The following is a 24,267-nucleotide window of genomic DNA, read 5'->3' as shown; positions in this document are numbered from 1 at the left end:
AGTATTTGGAGGTACTCATGACATTTTTACACTCTTAGTTTTGCATGAATGTGTAGCTCATCTCATCAAAATTAAATGCAGCATGCTATGTCAAGTTTTATAAGATAAAACTTGAATCCTTGATAATGTAGCAGGTTCCATTATTATAAGTTGTCTGTGTGCACATCTGTTTTGTCACCAGATATCACAGTGGCTCTATTTTGCGAGAGTCTCTATTAATGTCCAGTTAAATTTGTTAAACAGCTAGTCTCCTCAGGACTCTTCCAGTTTATCCACCATTCCTGAATTAGATAAATGCATTTCCATGCTCTGTACTACCTTGATAAATTGGTGTATTTGCTTGCATTTTTCACTGGGAGAAAATTTTTCTAACTGTGTTTTATTTTCAGAAAAGAACTATTTATACAAACATGGGGACTGTGAAAAGAAAATTCTATAGTGAATTGTGAAAAGTGGACCTATTTCTAAATTCATTCCACTGCCTTTATCCAAACTTAAGAATTACAGACATTTGTTATTTCTTCGGCAAGACATCCCCGCTGCACAATGATATGTTCATTTCGTAATTTGGTTGCTGGCCACCAAGTGCTCCTTAGTTTTTAAATACATTTTGAGATTTACTGGAAACTTGAAGAAGAAATTAGATCCTGATTAAGACGATCCCAACTTTATTTTTATTGTCAGTTTCACTTTTGTTTCTGTGTTGGTTCTGTCTCTGTTATGTAATTGTACATTGTGTGATGTGTGGAAAACACAACCCTGGACGAACCTTCGGTTACATGTAATTGTTTTCATTATATAGACTTCTTGAGAATAGTGCGTTCCTGAGTGGTTTTGAACATGCTACAGAGGAGAGTGAAAATGTGGACCATGGAAACACCAGCTAGAGGTTTTATGGACTACACACCTATGGTTTTATTATGATTAAATGCAGTAAAAAGTCATGAGTCCAATTACTAGATTGCAATAAGAAAAATTTCATTTTTTTTCTCTCCTACATTCCCTTGATTTCTTTTTGTTCTCTATCAAAGGGAGGTACCAAGTTTCAAAAACAGCTTTTGAAGCCAGGTACTTCACTGTTCATATCCTACCACAGAGATGTTTTTTGACTAAGTACTTAGCAATAGAACTGGATCGACAGTCTGAGAAACCACCCTGCATGTCAGTACTGGATATTTGAGTTGGGAAAAATACCCTCTTTATTAGACACATTGTAAAAAGCATGCATTCTCAAATATTGCTGTTACTCTTCCATTTCTTTGTGTCACATGCTTGCTACTTGTAATGTTTTTATATAAAGATATATAAAATGTATAATTATTTCCTAACTTGAGTTAAGAGAAATGTTTTCTTCTGTTAGACGGATTCAAACTCACTTACAGGAGAACAGATTTTATTTATATCAGTTCTTCCCACCTTTCAGAGCATAAGACATCCTTTAGTATTTAGGTTTACTTCCCTAAATATTTGATTTTTAGAATTTTATGGAGTATGTTCTCCTTTTAGGATAGGAAAATCATTTTAAGCACTTTAAAAGCATAGGCCTTTATGACCTTGAACTGCATCATTGAAACATTCTTGTCCTCAGCACACAAAACACTTGAAAGCTAGTGATGATGATGTGTTATAGACAAAGGAAGTCAAACCCTGTAATGGTAACTGCTGCTGAATTGTATACACACTCTATATTTGTTTTATTCAGTGGGAAATTTTAAAAATATTAAGTGCATATTCTTTGAAAATGAATTTTAAGAACCAGTATTACTATAAATCTGCTTACAAAATTTTCCAAACTATTTGATTCTATAGCTGAAAAGATTCTGACCTTCAAATAGAAAAGCAATCTGGTCTACACAATTCAGTCCTGGCAACACAGGCAGGCTTCACAAACTACCCAGATAAATCATCTCATATGTCCCTGTTAGGAAGTCCATTTGGTTTATGTTTAAAAAAAAGTAAATGAAAAATATCGTAATTTTATACTAGAAGAATCAAAGAATTACAGCAATTCTGAATACTTCATATTTATTGAAAAAAAACTAACAAAAATAATCACTTCCATGAATTTGATAAACTGGTGAATAGAAAATGTATTGGACATTATAAAGATCAATTTTTACTATTATTTTACCTATTTTGATACACGTTACTTGTGATAAAAAATTACCATTTTTCAAACTTTGCTTGGCTGATTTATTTATTACCATACTTACTTTTATTTCAAAGTTGATGCACCAAAGATTATTTTTAAATAAATAGCCATATTTTATATAATTTTCACTCTTCAGGAATCTTCATAGGCCCTCATCTGCTTTAAATGACTAATATTAACCATATGATATACATGTCTCGACTTTTTATTTACAACAGCAATGAAGATAGGAAAATAAAGTAGGTGAAGTTTACTATACTACAGGATGAGTCCTGTAGCTCTTCACAGGATATCCATTCCCTCCATTTCTTTTAAAATGTGCAGAATGGTACTGATCTGCTTATTCTCTGCTTAAAAGATATTTGTAACAGGAATCCACTAATAGGTACTTCAAATTTTTTATTGTCAAACCAAACTAAGTATAATGATAGATGGATAACTTGCATATATTTAAAACACAATAGCTCCACAGGAAAAGAAAAATATTTCAAGTGAAGAATGGGCCTCCTGTGTGATGATGGTAAAGTTATTTAACACACATAAGCACCAATTCATCAGAAAAGAAGATGTGGTAATGCTGGGGCAGGGACCTGGAGGCACTCCTCTGTCCCTGGCACCAATTTGAGGCTCTGAACCTGGGGTGCAGGGCTCCAACAAGGCTTGGACATGTTCCTTGGAGACCCCTGGATGTCTCAAATTCAGTATTGAAATCTCTTTTTATATCAAAACTCCTGTTTCATGGTTTCGTCAGACCCCATCAATTTTAGCCTATATTACAAAATGGGGACACCTGTAGGTAAGGGAGAATATGTTTCAAATCTTTTAAATCAAATTATTTTAATGAACAATTATATTTTTTCATAAAGTGAATTCAAATATGCTAACCTGAGTGGGTTTTTTTATTTTTTAATCTTTTTTTAAAAAATTTCATTCTTCTTAGTTATACATGACAGGAGAATCCATTTTGATAAAATTATTCAAACATGAAATATATCTTATTCTAATTAGGACCCCATTCTTGTGGGTGGGAATGATGGTAGGATTCACTTAGGTGTTTTCATATGTGTATGTAGGAACATGATGTTGGATTCATTGTACTGTCCTTCCTATTCCTGTCCCCACTTCAGTCCTTTCATTCCCCTCTGTCTAATCTACTGAATTTCTCTTCTTCCTCTCCTGCTCTTTATTGCAATTTAGCTTCCACATGTCAGCAAAAACATTTGACCTTTGGATTTGGGGGATTGGTTTATTTCACTTAGCATGACAGTCTCCAGATACATCAATTTACTGGCAAATGTCATAAAATCATCCTTTTTTATGTCCGAGTAATACCACAATTTCTTTATCCATTCTTCTGTTGATGGGTGTCTCGGTCGGTTGGTTCCATAGCTTAGCTAATATGAATTATGTTGCTATGAACATGAATGTGGCCATGTCACTATAGTATGCTGATTTTAAATCTTTGGATATATGCTGAAGAGTGAGATAACTGGGTCAAATGACAGTTCCAGTCCTAGTTTTTTGAGGAATCTTCTTACTGCTTTCCAGAGGTGTTGCACTGATTTGCAGTCCCACTAACTCTGTATGAGCACTCCTTTCCCCACACTCTCGCCAACGTTTGTTGTTACTTGTATTCTCATCATCGTCATTCTGACTGGGGTGAAATGGAATCTCAGTGTAATTTTCATTTGCATTCCTCTAATTGCTAGAGATGTTGAACTTCTTTTTCACGTATTTGTTGATCATTCTTATTTTTGTGTTTTATTAACAAAATGTTTTCAAATAATGGGTGAAGTTAGCCCAACGTTGGTGTAATAAAGCTCTGTGTTTTTCTATGTTTGGATTCACTGTGCAAAATCTTGGTGGTGGGTCACACTCACAGGCAACACCAGTGAAGCCCTGAGTAAGGCTCTGTACCTCTGCTCACATGCCTTTTTGTTCTCTTCTTCAAGGTTGGTGTGGAAATATCCTTTTTTAAACCATTTTTACATACCTGCCAGTTGATACATCAGACTGCAAAATTCACATATGAGGTAGTTGATTTGCCATAATTGATTTTGATTTGATTACATAATTAAAATGTGGCTATAAACACAATTGAAGATCCATGTTTTAAAGTTAGACCTTTGACTTTCCTTGAATCTTCATGTAAGTGACTGCATTACGTTTTTCTCTATTTTCCCCTTAGGACATCAGGGTTTCCTTACATTTTATAACTTTTTAATAAAATCAGTGAATGGGTTTTCCTTGGCCTCAGAATATAATAAAAATTTATGAAATATGATCCTGGTTCCCATTCCCTTTATTAATGGAAATAGTGCACAGATGTTTTGGTAGTGAAATAAATGATAGCAGCTTATCACCAAGCTTGTGCATCGCACGATGCAAATGCACATCAGCCTCCAGCTCTGGAGGAAAGCTAACGACGAAGTAGACTGAGTTCTCTGCAATCCTAAATGGACATGACTGGAAAGTGAGTTTCAGTCTGCCCAGTTTGACAGGTCACTTTCTGCCTACGTTTTCCTTTATTGGCTCATTTCTGTGCCTCACAGGATGGCACAGAGGACCTGGCCAGGAAATTTTTTAGTAGATGAAGGAATAAGGAGAACCTGACTTACGTACTTAATCTAATCTCTTATTTATGTAGTTAATATTTCCCACATCCCTTTAGATGACTGAATAAACTATCAAATAAAGATATATTTTTAAATGGATCTTTTAAATCAATAATCCCAATTCAATAAATCCAAGGCCCTTAATTAATTTAAAATTACCATATTGGTTTTTTTTAATATATTTTAGTTGTTGAAGGACCTTTATTTTATGCATTTATTTATTTGCGGTGCTGAGAATTGAACCCAGTGCCTCACACATGTGAGGCAAGCGCTCTACCACTGAGCCACAACCCAGCCCCCCATGTTGTTCTTATTAATGAATGTTTATATTGTGCTACACAATTTTTTAAAAGTTGATCATATCGTTCAAATAATTAGAACAGTGTTGCAAAAGTAGCAGGTAGAGGTGACTGGTGACACATGCTCCTAACAACTCCTGAGTCTCCTTGCTGCTCAAGTGCTATAGGTCCTTGGAAGTTCTCAAGGAGGTAAATGCTTTTACCTGGCCTTTAAGTTCTTGCGGGTCGGAAAAGTGAACTCGACCTGTTTCAGACTTCTTCCCTCTGCTTGATTGTTTTCCAGAAGGTTCTACTCCCTAATTCGCTCCTTCCAGAGGTCTTGTTCCCTGATTCACTCCTTCCAGAAAGTCCTGTTCCTTAATGACTCCTTCTATCCAAAGTGATTGTGCATCCAACCTGATCCTTTTCATCCTTACTTTCTCTCCAACCACTGAAGCATGCTATTTTACAGTGGTTCCTTCTTTGAAATAAACATTTTGGCCCTTCTCTTAATAGTCACAGATACTGACATATTTTTTTTTAATTATGAGAACACAAAATATATAATTCCTTTCATATCAGGTTGCAAAATTTGTACTCTTTATTTTCTTGCCCATGAGTTAAACTTGCCTCAACATGGCTAGACTTTTTGAGTCTATACAATGCCCATGCCAGACCTCCTCCTAGGTACTTGGGGGAAAGAAAACAACTAAGGCAATCTAGTAGGGGACACAATGACCAGGACAGGTAGAAGGAATGGGGCTTTGAGGAGCTGTAGAAGGGACTTTTTCCATCTTGGGAAAAAAAAAAAAAAACCCTGTGTTCCTGTTATATCATCTTCTGTGGAAGATAGAACATACTCAACTGCCAAGAGACTACAGTACAGACGATGTTTCACAATCAAGAAGTTAGTAGCAGAAACAGGGGAAATAACTTCTAAGCAGGATGGAAAAAGGCATGTGGTAGAAGATTGGCCTTCTATGGGGTCTTAAAGAGTGACACCATTGTCAATCAACAGTGCAGCAAGGAATTTCCACCTAGAGAAATGAGAGCAGCTGTAGTCTTGGAGGCTCATTTCTCTGAGTTGAATGGAGCTTAGGAGGAGACGGGAGGGTGGTGGTAAATATAGTGTGAAGAATAGGTAGGAGTTTACAGCATGCTTTCTGCTTGTGTTGGATGCTTAGCCAAAGGAGTTTAGCCTTTATTCAAATGGATCGTTTTGAAGTTTCTTGAGAAATGTGGTTTATGAATCCTCTGAAGACACTGTTGATAAAATGAGCAAAGAGTGGAAAAAAGTATAGCCAATTAGACCAATGGAGAAAAGAGACATGAGAAAGACTAATGATGAATGGACAGGGATGCGGAGCGTTTGTCTGGCTTTTCTATTTATTTTGAACCCTATTTTATTGTTTTGTGGTCTTGGTTGACTATCTGATGAATGTATCGAGGGTCACAAGCCAAACACCATTCTGAGTGTCTTACATGTCATCTTTCCCTTGGTCACTTTAGTAATTCAATGAATAGCATCAGTAGTAATAATAATTTTTGGCAATATGTCAATAACCATTGTACAGATGAGGAAACTGAGGAAAGTTTCAATAAGTGAGAAAAGTTGTACAATAAGAGATAAATTCAGCTCTGAAACCAAGCTGACTAACTGCAAGTCAGCCAACATTCTTCCCCAATGTGTGACACCTGTCCATCAATATTCAGCTCAGTCCATTTCACTGAGAGAAGTTGATAGTTATCCATATTAATCCCAGAGTTTTGTGTTTCCTCATCTGTAAAACATGTATTATAGCACCTTCCTTCCACTTTCCACCTTAGAGGGTATGAGGATCAAATTATCATGCACTGGAAGATATTTTTTATACCCTATAATGCATTGTAAAAATAAATCATTTTTCCTAAATCATGTGTACACTTTATTTTATAATCAACCTGGAACAAACACATCCTCTATAAAGAGCAGTGATGAAGAATAACTCCTGGCTTCTTTTGCCTCCAGTGAAACATAGGCCTCTGGAACCCACCCATTCTCAATTCACCTGAGTGCCACTTCCTGCAATGTTTTTTTTTTTTTTAATTGCATCCTGTTATAGGGGTGCTGTTCATCTTCAGTGAACAACATTGAAATCCAAAGCTCTTAAATAACTTCCAAGTCCTAGTTATCAAGTACACAGCAAGATAGCAACACTTGAAAGAAAATCCTTTTTCCCAAAGACAGAAAATTGTCTTGCTCAAATTCACATATTCCATCAGTGCAAAGACAAACACAGTTGTGCAGATCAGTGCAATCTCATAAACGTAATTTTGATATAAAATGTGGTATGCTACCATGAAAATAGCTTGCCAGTGGTTCAAATCCAAATTATAAGTGCAGTTCATGCTACATATGTGTTCTTTATTTTTATTAGTTGTTCAAAACCTTACAAAGCTCTTGACATATCATATTTCATACATTTGATTCAAGTGGGTTATGAACTCCCATTTTTACCCTGTATACATATTGCAGAATCATACATATGTGTTCTTTAAAGAGTCATTTGAAGGCTCTGAGTTTCACCCCAATCTGTAAAACAGAGCAGGCTATAGCTCCTGAAGGAGTTCCCACAGGAGCCAGAGCAGGGTGCAGAAACCAACAGCTTGAGACAGTGAGCTGCAGTGAGATGGTGGCATGTGCCTTTGTGTTTGCCAGTTTGCCTCAGCATGGGAAAGTGTCTCTCCCCGTCAGCCTCCCATACCCCTGTGAGGCAGGCAGTCCCACAAAACATCTCGCCCTGCCTCTGACATCCCAGTGGGTTTAGACAATGGGGAAAGACCTCACCTTCATTTCTGAGGGATCCTCGAGATAGGACCAGGCAGAGGAGGTGTGAATGCTCGGTCAGGTGGGAAGGAAGCGGGCAGAGGGAGCCTGCAGGCATGGCGAGCCCTGTCCAGCATAATGAAGAAAATGGTGCCAAGGCACTGGCACCACCGAGAGCTGCTGACTCCAGAACACAAACGCGTGAGGACACAAATCAGGACCAGCAATCTGCAAGGATCCTGCAAAAACGTGCTGTCCCCTAAGTAGCTGGCTGTCAATGTGTGTCTGAAAAACAGGAGAAGGAGTGGAACAATTAAATATTTAAGTTTCTTTTTCACAGGAGCTCTATCCTGACACCTGGCTTAGATTTATTAATGATACCACTTTGCATATGAATTGACACTTTATCTGAACTTATTTATCTTTCCATTCCTTGTCATCTGTGCACATCCACAGTTTTGGTGGATGAAAGATAATTCCATAGCAAAGACAAACTCTGAATAAGTTTAGTATCCAGAATCTAGTTCAAAATCTGCAGAGATAAAGTAGTAATAAGGAGATGGAAGCATTTACTACCCTGATTTGGTCAGTACACATTGTGTATGTGCATTACTTTCTACAATTATTACATGTTAATCAAACATTTTAAAACTGTGATAAGAGGCTAACTACACCAATTTGATCATCATACTGTAGCCCGTAAATTAAACTTCCAACTAAAATAATAAATCCTTTTTAAAAATTAAAAATTGCTTTCTAAGCAAAATTGGTAGCTAAAATGCAAAAATTGGCAAGATTTAAAGCATAATAAATTTAGAGATTAACATTTTCACTGAATTATTTGAAGTGCATATCAATTCAGTATATTTAGAATCCATAGGGAATTCTTTTTATTTTCCTCATATAAGCTAAATTTATGAATAAGTGTCTCCAAAATAGAATATTTCTAAGTTGATCCTTATCCTTAAGATATATCCTGTGACAACATGATTCATATATTGTATTTGCCTAATTTCCTGAAAGGATAATCATTATTCATTACAAAAAGTCTAACACTTATTGATGATATTAATAGGACTTTAGAGAGACTTCATGTTTTGGGGAGAAAATGATTCCTCTTTTGACTCCTTTTCTATAGCAAAACATTTTCTCCCACCTGTCTTGAGAATTTTACAAAATATGCAGATATTTCCTACATATCAGATCAGTGCTTCTTCTTTAGTCTCTTGAATATAGGCGTGATCTTTTAAAGGATTGTGCCAAGTGGCAAGACATCCCATCTCACTTCAAAGCTCACTGTGCTTTGAATTAGTAGGGCTGGGACTCCACCAATTCCTTTGCCAGCTGACCCCAGTTAGGATGCCCTGATCCTGGTTAGGATTCCTCAGGACCTTTCATCAGAAGGTGGCTCCCAGAGCAGACAGAGGGCAATGAGGTCGCAGAGCCCTTTCTGAGTTAGCTCAGTAGCAGCACCTGCAGCTCTTCCCTGCAGCATCAGCCCTGAGAGCTCCCCCAGGGGCTCCAGCCCTGCTCTGCAGGATACTGTTTGGGAGCCTCTGGATTAATAGCACCACTTTCCCTTTTGTTATTTCCTCTAGCCTAAGAGGGTTAGAGTGTTTTAAGCTCATCTCTGTGTTACCTTCACGTCCTCCCTCCCTCCCTCCCCCTCCCTCTCCCTCTCCCTCTCCCTCCCTCTCTCTCTCTCTCTCTCTCTCTCTCTCTCTCTCTCTCTCTCTCTCTCTTGTTTTGTTTTTTAGCCCTCCAATGTGGTAAAGGATTCCATTTATTAAAATCTCTCTGTGGATAGATCTTGTGTGTTCTCTTTCTTACAGAGCAGAGGATTAGGGTGGGTTTTAATTGGAATTGTTTTCCTTCCTAAGGGCATTTAAAAATACTTCCCAGAGACACTTTTGTTAAACTTACAACTTTGTCTAATTAAAGTTTTCACTAGAAAGAAATATTTGTTTAGATTGTTTCTGGAATATTAGTTCTGTACCAGGAGATGTTTGGTTTTTTGCTACAATGTATATGTTTTATAGTGAGCAGTTTTATAAAGGGTAGACAATTCTCCTAGGGATTTTGCAGGGGCATATAATTTGCATTGAAATAGCTTTGACCTGAAAGAAGTGCATCTTTCCAACTGATGTTCCTCATGGAGCCAGCTTTGGATAACTTCCTAATTCAGGAATGCAGACCACAGTAAGTCTTATGCGCCTCTAAATTTGACTTTATTCTGTAAAAGCAAAATACCTTTCAAAATGATTGTCCAGCTACGAACCTCTGTTGTCTTGTAGAAGGACCTGGGAACTACTCTGGCATTAGAAGTTTCAAAGCATTTCCTAAGAGAGTTAATAACTGGAATTCTAACTAATCAGCCACAGAGCTTGGAAAGTTAAAAATATACAAACTCAATCTTTCACAGGGAATGATTTTAAACCTGATCACCTGGTGATAAGAATTTTAATCTATTCAAAGTCAACCACCATCGAACTTTTATCTTAAGCAAACAGAGAGTCTACCAGATGTGGCTGATAGAGTTGAATGATTTTGACTCTGCCTGTGGTCTGTTTAAATTGTGATTCCCTACAGTCTGTGATTATACAGAGGGAAAGATTCATTTTTCTAGTTTAATCAGATGAGACTATAGCTTCTTATGATTAAACTCATTTTATATAAAAAAAAATTCCTGACATTTCTCCAATTTGGATTCTTACATAATACTAACATGTACATATTCCTATTTTCTTAGAAAATCTAGGAAATTTTGCAAATTCTGATGGCACAAAAAGAAAAAACAATCTTGATCTCAAAATAAAGACAGCCAGCAACAGTCAGCCTTGCAATGAAGAAATCTCCACAAATGGCAATAATCAGACATTCAGTTTGTGTGAGGCACAGTCCCAAGGCCCTGGCAGGGATTTATGTGGTTAATTCTCAGGACAACACTGTAAAGTAGTTATGAGCTGTGTTTTACAAATGAGAATGTGAAGTCCAAGGAGTCAAATGACCTCCCAAGATCGTGTGACTAATACATTACAGGCCTGTGTCTTAACCTTAGAAGGGCAGCTACAGGATGAACAGCCTTGACCACCATCCTAGGGTTTCTCTTGGTTATACACTCCTCAGTATGAATGCATGAGATGTCAAGTTTAGTTAGCCTCTGACCCAAACTCACCCTCCTACTCAGCAAGCCAGAGAAAGAGGAGACACTAGGAACAAAAGAAAGACCACAATCACTGCCCGTGAAAACACTCCTCGGAATTCCTTATAGGTCTTTATCTGTGGAATGCTTTTATCATGATGTACCTGGTCTGCCTAGGTTACTTACGGTAAATTCATTTATAATTATGGGACAAGATTTGCCAAAAAGGAATATTGCATCAGTATGTAATTTTCTGATTGGAAATGTCAATATTCCATGACTGAACTATCTCCTCTTGTGTAAGACATGTTTAATACAGTGGTGTTTAATACCATGTGCCTACAGGCTTCACCTGCATCTCACAGTCACCTGTATCCCTTGAATTACTGGTAAATTTTGGCCCTGTGTAAGACGTGTGATTTCTGTAAGTCTGATTGGAGAGTCTGATTCTCACTGTCATATCAAAGAGTTTCCTTTACAGTCAAGCTCTTTTGAAATTCCAAGAAGTTAGCTAGTCTTCCAAGTCTGCCTATTTATTCCTTATAATACAGAACTATTTATGGCATATATTGATACACAATGAATACATTTTGGTTCAGTAAAAAACTGCTCAAGGGGGGACATCGTGGGTTAAATTGAATGCTAAGATGCTCAGGAATCAAAGTGGCAAGTGGAGACGTGTGTGAAAGTGATGCACACGGAGGGTGTCGCTGGCATCCGGAGGGTTAGGACTGGTGAGTCAGTGAAGGAAGCAAGTATCAGAGCAGGCAGCACGTGGACGACACACGTGGGACTCAGAACCAGTGTGGGCCTGGCACGGCCGGGCTTGAAACTGCCGTAAAACATGGAGTGGATCATTTCATTCTTTCTATTAGTTTTTTATTTTTTAATCGGAAGACACTTTCATGATGGACTTTAAGGAAAAAGTAGGTCAGAGATTTATATTCTCCTCAAGGCTTACCCAGTATAATTGAATCGATGGGCTTGTAATTTTTTTCAGATGCCATTACATCTCCTTGGTGCTGCTCTTTGTAAATTGTAAATTGACAGCTCAATCTTCTTGTCAGGTTCTGAAAGCATATATCTGCAGACTATTCCAGAAAGTATCTGGGAACTCTATTACAAAGGAGCCAGGCAATCACGGGAAAGTCCTTCTAGAACGAGGCTCCCTGCCATTGCTTTCCACATAGCTCTCTGGTGTACTGCTGGACCCAGGCAGGTGGGAGTTACAGCCTGGGAGCTGCTCTGTCCCTGCAGAGGTAAACAGCACTTGCATCTGATAAGAGGTCTGGCCACCCAACTGTAGGCTTTTCAGGTTTCTAATGTCTGAGAGACAATATGCATTTGTGTGAAAATGGCAAGTTGCTTCACAACAAGGTTAACTCTAAAGAAGACTTGGACACGTGTGGTTTTTATCATTGTGCCGTAGGCTGTCATGCTGAAGGAAGACACTATTATTTACAGGTAAGTACACTGAGTCTTGCAGAAGTCAATCCAGTCCTCAGAGCCAATAAACGGGGGCCCAAGACTTCGTAATCTAAGTCTCCTAGTGATAAGCCCATTTTCTAACAAAGTAATGGCTTCATACATTGAGCCCTAGAGATGGGCCAGTGTGGATGAGCATCAGATGAGTTCCAATGTCCACAGGCAGGAAAGGGCATCCTAGTTCCAGAAGGTGGGACCTTTTCTCCGCTCCTCAGACAATTGTGTGGGGCCTCACATTACAGGAAAGTGGATCTTCCTTATATAGTGTGTGTGTGTGTGTGTGTATCAAGAAGCTAACTTATTTCTATTCAGATGATCAAGGAAAAAACATGAAAGATATCAGATTATTTCAAAATTCACATGGCTAACATTTAATGCATACAAAATTTGAGCCCACTGTATATAAACATTTATATGTTTTGTGATGGATGATATGATACAAAAATATCAAAATACATTCATGCAAGCCCTCACTTAAAAATTCTGTATTTTTCAATCACAGACTGTAAAGATAGGGTATTACCAGGCACCAAGTGGCAGCACATAAAGCCATTTAGGTGGGGAAAAACCCCAGCTACTTTGTGCAGATTAAACAACTTAGACTATAAAATGATAGTACTGTTATTACACTTCATGCAAAGGGAGTCCTTTGAAAACAAAGCCTCTAGTCAATGCTCAGTGAAATTATGAATATGAAACCCAGTCCCATCTATGAGGATCCACTCAATAAAGATCAGCAGCCTCTCTCTGTGGCAGGTGGTACTTACTCTGTGTCTTTAAGAGATAGAAGAATTATGTGTAATATGTTTGGATTTTATCCTTGAATCAAATTACTGTCAAAGTGTACAATTATTTGTCTTGTAATGATCTGATAAAGACTGTTATATGCCACGTTACCAGCATGTGAATGAAACAGGGTACAAATAAAGGTTTTTTTTAGACATGAGTGGATAATGATTTGCAAATTTATAATAAAAGATCTTTAGTATAATATTTTTTAATAATAGGCTGGAAAAGAGCTAGATCTGTAAGGTGGTAAATATCAGGGAACTTCCCTGAGCATCCTCACAGAGACTATGTCTAGGACCAGAGCCCACACAGGAATTCCCCGGCCTCTGCCTTACCTGGAGTCTAACTACCTCCCTTCCCAGCACCAACCTGAGGGATGACCAGCTGACAGGAGCCCTAGGGGAGATGTATGGGCAGTGGTGTTGGCCTTCACGTATGTGGAACACCCTGATGCCAAGTTTTAATCTGTAAGCCTAGAGAATAGAAAAATTATTCAGAATAAAACTCTGTCATTTTCTTTGGAGATGTGTGTCTTTGTTACTTATTTTCTAGCTTTTGCAATGTCCATTCTTGCTGTTTATCCTTGTGGTTCACCTTTTTATAAAAAAAAAAAAATTCTAATTTGTCATATATGACAGCAGAATGCATTGCAATTCATATTATAACACGGAGCACAATTTTTCATGTCTCTCGTTGTTTACAAAGTATATTCACACCATTTGTGTCTTCATACACCTACTTAGGGTAGTGATGGTCCTCCTTTTGTTTGGCCAAAATGCTGTGAGTCACTGCTCCTCAGCCAACTCTCAGTCATCTGGATCAAACATTGCTGCCCTTCCTGGTGTTCCTGGTGGGTGGTGCTCTCCCTGGGTCCTTGGTCCACCTTCCTGTAGAGATAAACACTACTCCAAGGGACCAATGGTTGCTATGAAAGCACTTGCTCACTGGACAGCTCACTCCCTACAGGGCAGGCACAGGAGTGGATGTTTCAGTGATGTCTTATAGGTCCAGGCACATACAGACTGCCAGTATACCTTTGGTGAATGAATATATAAGTGAGATAGATAAAATATTTTCAAAGATCACAATTTGTGTTTAATTCATTCTCACATCTAGACACCAGAGAGCATTTTAAATATCTAGAATGACATCAAAGACTATCCACAAGTTGATCAGTTTGGACTTTGTGGTTTCAAGCACTAAAGCACTGAGCATCCCCAGACCTTTTTTTTTTTTTTTTGACACAGGGTCTCACTAAGTTGCTGAGGGCCTCCCTAAGTTGAGGAGGCCAGATTTGAACTTGAGATCCTCCTGCCTCAGCTTCTAGAGTGGCTGGATTACTGGTGTGTGCCACTGTGCCTCACAGTGCTTTTCTTCTGTAACCATCTGCCTGGCCACAGTAAGATTAGACCAACAGACCAATGGCTTTGCAACAGACATTTACCCCTCACTCTCCTTAGCAATTTTAAGAAGGAACTAACTTATCCCCAAGTGATTTTGATATGGAAAGCTGGGGATTTGGTCTCTGTCTGCAGGTACTAGGGCTTTGGGTCTCTATTTAATCTTTCCTTGGGCAACATATTCTCCCAACCTACAGTGTTAGATATGAACGAAAAAGTGGTTTTGTTTTTTCATCCTCACTCTAGAGATCTTCTAGCTCCCTGTCATTCCTGGAGTCTTCTGTGGAATCCTTCTTCATAAGAGAGGTATCAGGAGACTTACGTAAGACCACGGTTACCAACAAGAGGAAACTCAGCTTTGCAATTTTGTTCTTAAAGAAGAATCTCCATTCTGTCCCACCCACATTCTTTCAAAACATAAAGTGTCTGTTCCTACTGCCTCCCAACCTGAAATAATTTGACAGATTGCTCCTGAAATGAATCTAAACTTAATGCAAAAAAATAAAACTTTTAAATTAAAAAAAAACACATAAATAAAGCTGTACACATAAGTTTTACTTAGCTTTATGGTAATTTGACATATTGTTGTATTGCTTTTAGGCTCTTGGTAAAAAATCAAAAGTGTTCGTTCATTTAATGATAAAAAGTACTGTATGTTTACTGTAAGTATGTAAAGTGGTATGTGATTATATATGTGAATATGGTACATGAACAATATATTTTTGCAATACAATAACTTGACTTTGTTCCTGAAAAAGTCTCTCATTTTTATATTTCAAAAAATATTTACACTGCGTCCACGTAATCCTTCAATCATGGTTTCATACATTAAATAAATATGTATGAAGTGCTGATGGTGCCAGACATCTATTTTGGGATCAAGGAATGCAAATATTAACATTCATGGTCTCGTGAGAAAGATACAAAATAGATCATTGCAGTAGATTCAAGCTATAGAGAGAGAAAAATGTACTTATTCTTTTATTTCATACTGTAAGTATTAACCAAATATGGTGAAGGAAGCTATTTACTTAGGAAAACTAAAAAGATATCTTGGTACGTGCCCAGTATTGGCCTGGTATTTTATACACGATGACTCTTTTTCACCCCACAAACACCACTGACTCCTCCACTTAGACCTGAAAAACAGGGGCTCACGAGGGAAGCTCGTGCACATGATCACAGAGCAGCCAAGGGCAGGCGGGTTTCAGGGCAATTTCCTGACTCCTAAGCCCATGCACTTTTAGGCTGGGAATCGAAGGGAAAAGCCAGGGACTTCCAGATGAGAAGCCAGCTAAGGGCCTCGAGGGGGAGGGTGGGTGCTGGTGCTTGCTGGAGGGATCCCTGTGTCCCAGGTGCTCTGCCTGGGAGGGGGACCAGAGGGTAAGCCGTCTCAGTGGTCTTGTTGAGTGGATCCTCTGGTAATGTAGTGAGGTGACTTATCATTCACTCTTCCATCTGTGACATTCAGACATTGAAAAAGAATTACAAATAGATGGTACAGTGGTCTTTATAGTTCAGGAAAGTTAAGCTAGACATACCTATTCTTCATTCATAGATGACCATGGAATCTAAACATACATTCCACCTTATTTAGACCAGTAACTGGAGGAGGCCATGGATAGGACTCCCCAGAGGAACCTACTAGAGACCAGGTCACGCCTTTTAGTGGCCTCTCGCCTGGGGCCCTTAGCTTAGATGGGGATGTCTCAGATGCAGGCCTATGCAGGGAGGGAGAATCCAGTTTAAGCAATGTGGGATGGGGCAGAGAAAGGTGTGCAGCAGGCTTTAGGGTGAGAACCCAAATTTAATAGTAATAGGATTTTTTTTTCTGCTCCAGAGCCAAAATAATAAGCCAAAGTAAAAATTGCACATATATGAATCAATCTACCTACCTATCTATGTAATTTTCCTCTGACTCCAAACATTATAAAAATATAGAAACTTTTTAACTATGAAAGTCAAGTTCAAGTTGAGATTGAAGTGAAACATACTGTGCTAATTGGGTATGTTTAAATATACCATAGTGATTCATAGGCAGCTTATCAGCAGTTCATGAACTAAACTTAAAAAAAAAAAAAAGCCTTGTGACTTAAGAAAAATAAGTTGAAATGTCCTTGCCTAAAGAAATGAGAAGATCAATATAATATAACCAAAATTATTTTAAATTGTTTAAAACAAATTAATAAACAGAAAACATTGTTCTATGCACTGGAAATGAGGAGGAAATTCATACATGGTGAAATGATGCACTGCCTGTGAATCAGAACCAGGTATGCACTGAGTTTATAATTAGGCCCCAACTGTGAGTCTGATGTCTCCATAGGAGTGAAATGTGTTGTCCTGAATCCATAAAATGTAGGAAGCTGTTCCATGTAAGGCTAGTACTCTGATGGACCACCAAACACAATTATTAGGGTTTTAGGACATTGAGTTAGGAGTTCTCCACACACCAGCACAAAAAAGAAAATATTTATGATATTATTTTCTTATAGACATATTCAATAACATATATAAGAAAATCATATATAAATATATATTAATAATCTGAAAAAAATATATGTGTGTGTAAATATTTGTATTTACATCTGGAGAAATCTAAGTTTCAGATACTGTACATAGATATGTGATAAAAATTCATGATGACTAAATATAGTGTGGAATCCTAAGAGATATTAATGGAAAAAAATCATCCCAAATGAGTAAAATCCTGAGTCCACAAGGAAGAAGCAAGGGCAACTCCTCTCTGAGGAACTGAAGCACAGGTAAGATGTGGTACAAGTCGAAGGGAAACTCCTGGAAAGGGAGGGCTTCCAATTATGAGTTGAACTCAATTAAATAACCATCCTATAAAAACTGGAGAAGAGAAAATAAACAAGAGAATAAAGGTCAGAGTATGAGGACAGTTGCAAGGAAATTAGAAAGTAAGTTCTCATAAATAACTAATAAAAAGGGTAAGGGGGCAAAGGTCTTTAAAAAATTACTTAAATTTTCAAAAGTGTGCTTGTGAGTTGTTAGATAGTCTCTGAAGAAGGAACTTATAGGCTGAAAGAAAGACCTGAAGAAATCACCAGAATTCAGCTTAGAAAAGACAGGAGAAAATGTAAAGTAGTAGAAAAAAAAAGACAGAAAGTGTTTTCGTCAGCATTTTTGCTTCTGTGACCAAAAGACTCAACAAGAACAATTTGAGAAGAGGAAATGTTTATTTTGAGGCTCACGGTTTCAAAGGTCTCCATCCATAGAAGGCTAGCTCCGTTCCTTGAGGCTTAAAGTGAAGAAGAACATTATGGGGGAAAAGTATAGTGGAGGAAAGTGGCTCAGGACATGTTCAGGAAATAGAGGGAGACTCCACTCACCAGATATGAAATGTATACCCCTAAGTGAAGCCAACAGCCCACCTCCTCCAGCCCAACCCATCTGCCTACAGTCACCACTCAGTAATCAAGGAATTAATTCACTGATTTTATTAAGGCTGTTATAACCCAATGATTTCACTTGAAGCCTTCTTGCATTGTCTCACACACAAGTCTTGGGAGGACACTTCACGTCTAAACCATAATAGAAAGACACATGAAACTGCCAAAAACACACATATTAAGAGGCACAGATAGATAAAAATCAAGCATGGGGAGTCACAATTAATAGAGGATCAAATTGCAAAGAAATTTCTAAAAAGTCTCAGAATGAGAGCAGGATAGCTAATAGACATACATCCATAAACTTTGGGTATGATTTCAGGTAATCAACAATATAGGGAAATCTTGAAAGGAGTCAGAGCAAAAATAAATAATGTTGAAAAGTTAAGAAAGTCAACTGACCATAAGCAAAATTTTTGCACCAAATAGCTTGGATTTGTGTGTCCTCATCAGTCAACTGGAAGCTGGATTTTCACCCAATTCCTATTAAATGGGATGCAGCCAAAGCACGTCCTTCCCCTGTGGTGAGTACTAAAGAGATTAACTGGAAGGAGTGCTCAGCATCCTGCATTGCATCCTCAGAGCCACACAGATCTATTTTCCAGAGCATGGAAAAGGATTGACATAGCAAGCTTGGTTGATTCAAATCCTGAACTTTCCAAAGGAAAAACGAGCCTTGACTGATAGTGAATCCTTTGATGGTGAAGACCATCAAAGATTGAGTGCCCAAGCTGTGGAGGGAAACTTTCTACTACTCACATCAACAATCTTTCAAGAAAAAGGGGGTTAAGACTTTTCCATAAAAGGGATGAGAAATCATGCCACTTGGGGTTGAAAGAACTACCAAGCTGCACTATCCTCAATAAGAGGAAAACTATAATCCTGGAAAGCATTGGAATCCACAAAGAAAACGGGAGCAGAGGAAATGGTAAATGCTGTGTAGGTAGTCTGTGTGGTGGTACACTTGGGGGACTAGCCTCAGAAACAGCTGTGACACGCTAGGGCTACCTGGAGTAGAAGGCTGCAGATCGGCATCAGCAGTGGGAAAGGCACAGAGAAGTCCAGAGGAAACTAGGCACCGGTTTCCAGCTGCCTTCTCCAGCAGAGTCATAAGCATGGTGCTTAATTCTTCCAGCACAATGTGTGGTAATGTGTTCAAAGTGCACCAGTCAAGGAAGTTCCCCCAAGCCTTAGTGTCCAGGGATTTATTGGGTATCAGTCCTGAAGGCATGCAGTGGGTCTCCAAGGTCAAGCTTATACAATGTAACCCAAGAACTCTGTGCAAACCAAGACAGATATTCTCCCACAGTCATATGGTTAACATAAACCAAGTGGTCAAATGGTTACAATGTGACTCAAAGCCTGCAACATTGAAAACACTCGTAGAAAAGAGTATCTAAGAGCTCAGACATTATTTTCCAAGTATCAGTCAAGGCTAGTTTTTCCTTTGGAAAGTACAGGATTTGAATCACCCAAGCTTGCTGTGTCACCCTTTTCCGTGCTCCTGAATAAATCTAAACAAACACTATGGATAAGACAAACAGATGAACAAGAAATTTGGTGCTTTGTAGGCATGAAGGGCACAGAATTCAAAACTCATAAAATGATAAATGAAACTTACACATGGCCACACTGACTAGGGAAGGAGCAGGGCCTCTCTACCTGGAGGCTTCTTGAAGTCTCCTTTATCTGACCTACTTTCAGGTTCCAGGCTAATCTTTGAACACAACCACTCATATCCCACATGATTTATTATATTTAATTTAATTGCAATCAATAACTTACTTAATTCTTCACCATCTTCAACATTTTCTTTCAAACTATGTGTATTGTTTACCAAGAAATGACTGTGAACATTTAACTTTTGTGTATGTCTCCTCCTTTTAGCTCTGTAAGATTTTCCTTATGTTTCTGAGGACTAGGCATTTAGTAAGATAAATTTGGAATTGTTGTATTTTTCTGGTGGATTGACCTTTTCATCATTAGGCAATATCACTGTTAACTTCCACTAATGTTTCTTGACTTGAAGTCTCCTTTATCTATTATCATAGATAATATACTTTTTCTTATCTTTTATATTGAGTTCACAGATTTTAAGTGTTTACTTCATGAGTTTGATAAAAGTAACCTCTGTACTACCAGTACTACGTTTAAGATTCATAACATTTCTGTCACCTCAGAAATCTAGCCTTCTTAGGTAAGCATTGTCAACCACAGATTAAGAACTTTCCTCGATTGAAGTTTCTTGGAATGTAATCATACTGTATGCACATTTTAAAAATATGTCTTATTTTGCTCAACATGTTGTTTTCAAAATGTGTCTGTGCTGTTCCTTGTACATGAGCTCCTTTGTGTTGGGATATAATCATGTCCCATTGCTTAAACATGCAGCAATTTCTCCTGGCAATAGCAATTCACATATTCTTTAGGAAGAATAAAGCTACCTTTAAAATTAATATGCAAGGGGCTGGGGTTGTGGCTCATTGCCTCGAATGTATGAGGCACTGGATTCAATGCTCAGCACCACATATAAATAAATGAATAAAATAAAGGTGAATCAACATCTAAAGAGTATATTAAAAAAAAAAAACTTCTTATGCAAGTATTTTGTGGATAAATGTTTTTTTCCTCTTGGATAAATGCCTAAAAGTGGAATTGCTGGATCTGAAGTTTGGCGTGTGCTTAATATTTTATGGAACTGCCGAACTGTCTCCTTCTTGCATTTCTGTGCTTCAACCTGGCATCATTTTCCTTCAGTCTGAAAAATCTCTTCTATTATTTATTTTGTATGCATATGCTCAGGTTTTCTCAGCCTTCATTTGTTTTATGAAAATGTCCTTGTATCACCTTGATTTCTGATAACTGTCTCTCCAAATTGGCAATGTTCCTTCAGCTTAGATCCCTTCCTGCTGTATTCTGGGTTTTATTATTCACATTAAAAGTTACCTGTCATTTAATTCTTTCTCTTTGGGAAGTAATATATCGTTTCTCTAGCCACTTTTATAATTTTGATTTGGTCTTTAGTTTTCATGACTTTCAATGATGTTCTAAGCACAGCTTCTTTGGTATTCAGGTTGGTGTGGGTCACAGTTCTAGATTCTGCTTTCTGACTTCTTGGGTCAGTTTAGTAATGATTTTGACCATCACCATTTGTCTCCACTTAGTGTTCTCCTTTGTGTTTGCTGTTTTCCCTTTTCCCCTGTTTCTATTCAATCTTGGCTTTTTTCCTTCTCTATATTCTAATTTACTAATTCCCTCTTTGGCATGTGTCTAATCTGCTATTAAACCTATCTAGAGAGTACCAATTTGAGCTATGAGAACTTTTATTTTAGAATTTTGTTTTCATGTTGTTATTCTTTAGTTTTTGCTCTAATTTCATCCGTTCTGTCAGATGTATTAAATCAAAGGGATTTTGTTATTTATGTCTTGTAACTCAGATTACGAGTTACTAGACACTGTGTGTCTGCCGCCTCCTTTTCATTGTTGTTTTTATTTATTTGGTTCTGTTTTCTGGAATGACTGGCATATCTTTATTGCACTACAGATACTGTTTATAAAATTAAAGATTTTTATTTGTACCATCTTTATCCTAGAAGGATTTTACTTTAATTCTGGCAGGAATTTAGAGTTTTCACAGTTGCTTTGTCCAGTGGGAAACTAAGAAGCCTTTGTCCTTCTAAAGATCCGCTTCTGGTATCCTGGGGAGGCCACCCAGAGCTTTCTTTTGGGCAGTGGTGGGGTTCATCTCTGTCCTCTGAGACTGTCTCTATCTACTACATAGGTTTTTCATCTCATCTTGTGGCTCATATTTTCTGCTTGCTCTTCTTGTCCAGCACCGCTTAGGAAGGATTCATCCAGTTATCAGAGAGGAGGTGTGTTGAATATCAGTCTCTATTCTTCGCATTTCCTCTTTACCAAGCTCTGAAGTCTCTGTAGCCTGGAGCTCCAGAGCCGTTTCTTTCAGGTATGTGAGCATTCTAACTCTGACGCACCTTATTTTGATGTAATCTTCACATTGGAGGGAAATGGCAAGTGCCAGATTCTTACCAATGTTTTCCACTTCTCTGTAGGATTTGCTTCTTCTACTCTTGAGTCTATGGTTGATGTTTTCACTAAATGAATCCTTTATTGCATAATTAAGGAAGGTTGGTATGACAGAAGGTACCTTATAAGAACAGAAAGCAGAAGTAAGTAACCGGAGCCATGCAATAGTGTTGCCTTGGCTTCTAAATCTGCGAATATCATCAACTTCTCTCACTTTTATAGGATCCATTTTCAAATTACCCATTTTCTGCAGATGCTACCCCTACCTTATGTCCACCATATCTTGTTCTGCAACCATCAAAACTCATCTAATATTTCTTAGAGTTTCCATCAATTCAGACTATGGCTGTTCAACTACCAACAAAGTAAATTCCTCATTATTTTGTCATTGGTTTCTCTGCCCCCTTTTTTCTTAGTCATTATGTATATTATTTCCCCCAAACTCTCCATTATTGACATCCAGATAATCTGATTTTTTTAAAATCTGACATCCTAGATTAATTCTCCTTCTTCAGATAGAAAATACCCTGGTCTAAATATTTCCATGGCGACAGGTCAGCATTTTGGAGACAGAGTTTGCACAACAGTAGCTTCTGTTTTAAACCATGGGCCTTGGCAGCACCTCATTGGGATCAGGGTCATGCATTCCAGATTCAGTGCACCTGACTTGTCTGGTGGTCGCACTCCTCTGTTTTGTATGTGTAGACAAGTCCAGCACAGCTTTTGCAAGACAGAATTGCAATGTCAGGATTCTGTGATTGTGCCTCTCGGTAGTATTTGAGTCTTTGAGAGGAGGGACTGTCCCATTTATAATTTGTCACTAGAAACTTGCCAAATTTCTGATGCAGTTTTTGTCCAGTAAGTGTTTGCCAAATTTTTAAGTAAATGATTAAACCTTAAGTGAGAGCAAATTTCCTCCAGCTCAGTCTTAAACACAATCATATTAAATATTCCATGATCTTTTGTATTTTACTCAAAAATTATTCTTCATTTATTTTTAAGTAAGTGTCAAATATGAGTAAACACCTTTCATCCACTGACCCATCTGAACTGAAGCTCTTGGAGGGGCAGAGTGGTTCTATCCATTCGCTTCCTGTTTCAAGTTTCCCAAGAAAGAGGTGAAGGTGCTAAGGACCTTCATCTCTTTGGAACCAGACTGAGGCAACACTCATCAGTAACAAGAGGGGAGCAAACTTAAATTAGAAATGTTTCCCTCAACATACGATTGTTGGTGGTTATTAATAATGTTAACTACCGAATTCCTTGATGCGAAAATGATAGGGTCTCAGAGGTAGGAATGAAACGTGTAGGAAACGTACATTGACAAGGACTTGATTAGAAAGGCGGTGCGGTCTTCTAAGTGCTGTATTGGTGCTGCTCCCTTACGCCCCGTGTAGTTTACCGAGTCCACCCCTTCAGGGAAAGCAGTGTAGATCCCAATGCAGCGCAGAGCTGACCTCAGCTCCAAGCCTATATTTTATTCAATTCTAACAAAATCTAGAAGGGAAAAAAATATTGTCTCCTTTTTAAAAAAATACTAGGACTTTTAGGTAACAGTGTTATGGAGTTTAATGATCTCTTGGAACCCGCTGGAGGTAGAGAACCTCAGGAAGCCTAGAGATGGGTGTGCAGCCACTTTGGCATGCTAATTGTCAGCTCCTTGGCGCACAGCCTCAGGTGTCGCCATTGTCACAGCAGATAAAACATATCCGCTTGCCTTGTGGAGTCCTTTCTTGAGACCAGATGGGTCCTAATTAATGCGGTAGCAGCTACACACAGGCCTACTGCCTTTTATTCCTAAATGAAAGCCTGAGGTCCATTTGGGTTTTATTTTATGAGTCTCCTCCAGGAAACTACCATTTACATTAACTCTCTGCCATGTCTAGGGGAGCATTTAGGGAGCTGTTAATATTAGGAAGAATAATAAAATCAATTCTCTGCACCATTAGACTAACCAGGTTTAAGAATTGGTTTTGTTGTGGTTTTTTGTTTGTTTGTTTGTTTGTAAGAAGAATGATATTCCAGTAACTTTAGAGTTCCCATAGCCTTTAGAGTGGTGCCAGAATTTAACCATTTTATTTATGAACAGAATCCCGGTTTCTTCAGAGTATTGGTTTATCCAGGTGAGTGTTGGCATGCC

Source organism: Spermophilus citellus, assembly GCF_964194105.1.
Source record: "Spermophilus citellus genome assembly, chromosome: 12".
In the NCBI taxonomy this organism is placed as follows: domain Eukaryota; kingdom Metazoa; phylum Chordata; class Mammalia; order Rodentia; family Sciuridae; genus Spermophilus; species Spermophilus citellus.
Note: the sequence above shows the minus strand (reverse complement) of the source record.